At 36.0% G+C, this 4,831-nt stretch overlaps 1 protein-coding gene across 1 annotated transcript in view; it reads left to right on the plus strand.

Annotated features, from left to right (window-relative positions):
* LOC106882365 (epidermal growth factor receptor) overlaps positions 1–4,831 on the plus strand; it is a 205,829-nt gene that overhangs the window by 164,307 nt on the left and 36,691 nt on the right. The window lies entirely within an intron of this gene.

Below are 4,831 nucleotides of genomic sequence, written 5' to 3' on the forward strand. Positions count from 1 at the left end.
TATATATATATATATATATATATATATTATGCATCTGTGGAGTGCTCAGCCACTTGCACATTACTTCCATGAGCAGGTTGTTCTACTGATCAGATCAACTGGCACTCATGCTATTGTAACCAACTGAGAGCCAGGCCATCATATTTTCAACTCTCAAAAAACATCTAGTATAAAACCATCTCCCTCAACGCTATTCCCTCCCACTTGGTTGAGTGAGTCTTGTCTTGTCTTGTGAGTTACTTGGTGACTTCACCAGTGCTGGTGCCAGGTAAAAAGCACACAGCATACTCAGTGAAGTGATTGGGGTTAGGAAGGGCATCCAACTGTAGAAATCATACCTAAAATTATCAGGCTGAGTAAAAAGTAAGCAACATTTTGAAACATAAAATTCATCACAATATATTTCAACAATGTGGAAATTTTATTCATCAAAGTACCATTACAATCAACACATTTTTGCCAACAAGTTACAAGTCTGTTTATTCCGGTAGCATAAAAATCTGGATTTCTGAAGCTAATGAACTCTTTGAATGCACTTTCAGCATCAGTTTGATTTTTTTAACTCCTTCTCTCACAGGAAAGCATCAAGGTGCTTGAAAAAGTGGTAATCAGTAAGAGAAAGGTCTGGGGAATATGGTGGGTGGGGAAAAACTACATAGCCAAGTTCCTCAACTTCTAGAGTGTCATTGGTGAAATGTGTGGTTGAGCATTGTCATGAAGAATGGTTGGTCCTCTTCTGTTGACCAGTCTGGGACAGAGGAGTAACAGTTTTTCATTCATTTTGGCAATCTCATGGCAATATGTTTCTGCAGTAATGGTTTTTCCAGGTTTTAAAAAGTTTTAGTGGATGAGTCCAGCAGTGCACCACCAGACAGTCAACATAACCTTCTTTTTGAAGAGCCTGGGTTTAGGGAAGGTTTTCAGTGCTTCATTTTGGTCCAACCACCGTGAAAAATTCTTTTTATTACTGTATAGAATCCACTTTTCATCACAAGTTACAGATTTTCTGATTTTCATTCAAATCATGTGGTACCCATTTGTCAAGCTTTTTTTGATTTTCCGATCACATGCAAATGGTTGCAGGCAGTTTTCTGGCTGACTTGAAGTTCTTTTGCCAGTTCTCAAGTGGTTTTACATGGATCTTTCTCAATGACATTCTTTAATTGACCACAGATGGGTGTCCACTATGCTCACAATCTTCAAGGCTCAGATCTTTACTCGAAGTTGTTTGAATCATTTTCAAGCTGACCACTCGCTGATCATTTTCTCACCAAATGTTTTGTTGATATCATGAGCAGTTTCAACTGCTTTACGTACTTTTTTGAAGTTGAATATCAAAATTACTTGAATATCGCACTTTGACAGTTCCATTTCAGATGACTGTAACAACAGTGAAAAAATATCAATGTTAATTTATTGATGCATTTGGGCAAGTCTATGTATGTATTATCAGACAAATCAAAAAAAATGCTTAGATAAAATTCAAAACTCTGCAAAAATCTGATACAAATTCTTCATGTTTCAAAATGTTGCTTACTTTCTACTCAAGCTGATAGATATGAAAGGAAGACATGGTCCACCAGTCTGTTGAATCCGGTCAAACCATCCTACCCATGTCAACATGGAAAGCAGATATAAAATAATTCTTTGTACTAAAGGTACAAGGCCTGAAATTTTGATGGGGGTGGGGGACTAGTCAATTACTTCAACCCCAGTGTTTCACTGGTACTTCATTTATCGACCCTGAAAGAATGAAAGACAAAGTCAACCTCAGCAGAATTTGAACTCAGAACATAAGGATGAACAAAATGCCACTCAGCATTTTCCTCGGTGTGCTAATGATTCCACCAGCTCACCACCTTAAACAGACATAAAATAATTACAACAATAATTAATTATTTACATTTGATGGATATTTGTCCTCATCTTGTTTGTTGTTAACACAACATTTCAGCTGATATACCCTCCAGCCTTCTTCAGGTGTCCTGGGGAAATTTCAAACCTGGGTTCTCATTTCTAAGGCATTTTTCAGTTTTATTATTATTATCATTATTATTATTATTCAGGTCACTGCCTGGAATCTAACTCGGAATCTCGGGGTTAGTAGCCTGCACTCTTAACCACTATACCATATGATTACTCTTTCTGATTTAATTATTAAACTTATTTATAACTTAATTCAAGACAATATAGAGCATTGGAAGTCTATCGATTCTTGTGATTCACTTTACTTAATTCTATATGCTTTCAAATATCAACATAGCATGTAGCAACTATTTCTGGGAAGGTCATTTGTGAAGAGACTAATCATTTTCTCATATATTTTTGTCAAAATATTAGATATTGAGGCAGAGGTTATGAATGTGACTAGTAAAATAACTTTATATTCCTATGCCAATGTTGTAAAGAACCATGTACTTTAACTACTTGTAATGTCGGTGTGACTGTAGTGGAAGATTAATTTGAATAGAAAATAAAACAGTTTAACTTTGCTAAAAAGAAATATTATAGCAGTTAATGAAAGCAATAATGAGATGACAACGAAATCCTTTACACTCCTCTACTGCACTGAAAATAATGAAAAGACATACAAGGTGCGATTGTAGGTGTGCAGTCTAAAAAAGGAAAATGAGTGATAGGCACAGTTGGACTGTCTTTGATATTGTGTTTTATTGTTACTTGGGGACTGGGCTGATCTAGAGTTAAATACCAAAAGCAAGAGGAGTGGCTTTGATGAATTGATTTTAGTAGATTCAGTTATTCCAGCAAACACAACCAAACACACATGCCCCAGATATCATTTCATCTGATAAGAGTGACCTGGTATACAATACAAATACATATAGATACATATATATATGTGTATCAGACTTAGTGAGGTATGGGGGAGTATAATGTGGGAGAGGGGGTCCCAAGAAATTTGAGATGGATTGAGGCGGGTTGTAGATTATGCAACTCTAAGCATTATTTTAACTTTGAATAGGAAAAAAAAAACAAATGAACATAAACAAAAAATCTGCTACAGTAACTCTTATTTGATAGTCTAATAACAACTGTGACTGTTTGTCAAACATTGTGAGGGGTGGGGGTTATAGTTTTGAAGAAGCTCAGATGAGAGTGAGAGAAGGAAAGAGAGGATGAAAGTATGATATATAGATAAGAGGGAGAAGGATGAAAGGGAATATCTTTTGTTTTTCACTTGTTTCAGTCATTGGACTGTGGCCATGCTGAGGCATCAACGTGGTTGAAAAGTTTTTGTCAAACAAATCAACTTTTTTTTTTTTTTGAAGTCTGGTACTTATTCCACCAGTCTCATTTGCCAAACTGCTACATTATAGGAGCATAAACAAAGTAACACTAGTTGTCAAGCAGTAAGATGGAGGGGAAGGCGGCGAGCTGGCAGAAACGTTAGCACACCGGGCGGAATGCTTAGCAGGATTTCGTCTGTCTTTACGTTCTGAGTTCAAATTCCGCCGAGGTTTACTTTGCCTTTCATCCTTTCGGGGTCGATGAAGTAAGTACCAGTGAAACACTGGGGTCAAGGTAATCGACTTAATCCGTTTGTCTGTCTTTGTTTGTCCCCTCTGTGTTTAGCCCCTTGTGGGCAATAAAGAAATAAGATGGAGGGGACAAACACACACACATGATGTGCTTTCACATAGTTTCTATCAACCTATTTCATTCACAAGGCATGGTCAGCCCAAGGCTATAGAAGTCGCCAGCCTTTGCCCAAGGTTCCAAGCAATGGGATTGAACCTGAAACCACATGGTTGCAAAGTGAGTCTCTTAATTACACAGCTAAGCCTGTGCCTTTGGAAATAAAATTAAATTAAAAATTGATTTTTCAATAAAATATTTACATTTACAGGTAAAAGAAGGTGACAATGTACCTTGCACTAAATTAGTGACTTAAATGTCTAAGTTAATTACTTTTATCTTTTCATTTGTTTCTGTCGTTGGACTGCCTGCCCAACAAGATGTTGTGCAGTGGGAATGAACTTGTGACCACATGGTTGGGAAGTAAACTTCTTAACCACACAGCCATGCCTGCAAGTGTGTGTGCATGTGTATTTGTAGTGTAATATATGGATTCATAGTATCATGTGGCTATCATGGAAAGCTCTTCTTGCAGACCCAGCTAGCAGACCATTTAGTAATCCAATGAGGAAGAAAGAGTATAATGCAGAGTGCCCAGGCAGCTGAAATCCAGGAGCTCCAGTCTTTTAAAAAATTCCATTAGGAGTATATAAAACATAAAAAGTGAGAGAAAGTGTGACTTTTTATGGTTTATATATACATGCAGACAAAAACATTCGCATAAATAGCAACAAAATAAACCAGAAACATTATAAAAAAACTATACACACACAAATATACACAAGCCATTACCAGCTGACACGGAGAAAATACAATGAAGGAAGGTTCTAGATTTTGTAATCTTAAAACTTAATATTCGATTTCTTTCTTTTATTGCTTATCTGTGTGTTATCTGCCTTATCTATTTCATCTGATGTATTTAACTTTTATGCTCTGTCAAGCCAAGATTACATTTCAATCTATTTACTAACACACAGCTAATACAAATGACAAAGAAACTCCATTCTGCTCTAGAAATATATTATTTTATCTCCCATTCTATTAGATTATCTTGAAAATATTATCTAGCAGGGTTTTTCTTCATTTTCTTTTTGAAGTTTTTTTTTTTTTTTTTTTGTATTTTGTTGTGAAGTATACTGGAATGAAAACAGACTGGCAGAATGCACACAAGATACTTTTATATATATATTATTCATACATAGACACACACACTCACATAGACACACACACTCAC

The sequence above is a fragment of the Octopus bimaculoides genome, chromosome 10 (genome assembly GCF_001194135.2).
Source record: "Octopus bimaculoides isolate UCB-OBI-ISO-001 chromosome 10, ASM119413v2, whole genome shotgun sequence".
In the NCBI taxonomy this organism is placed as follows: Eukaryota; Metazoa; Mollusca; class Cephalopoda; order Octopoda; family Octopodidae; genus Octopus; species Octopus bimaculoides.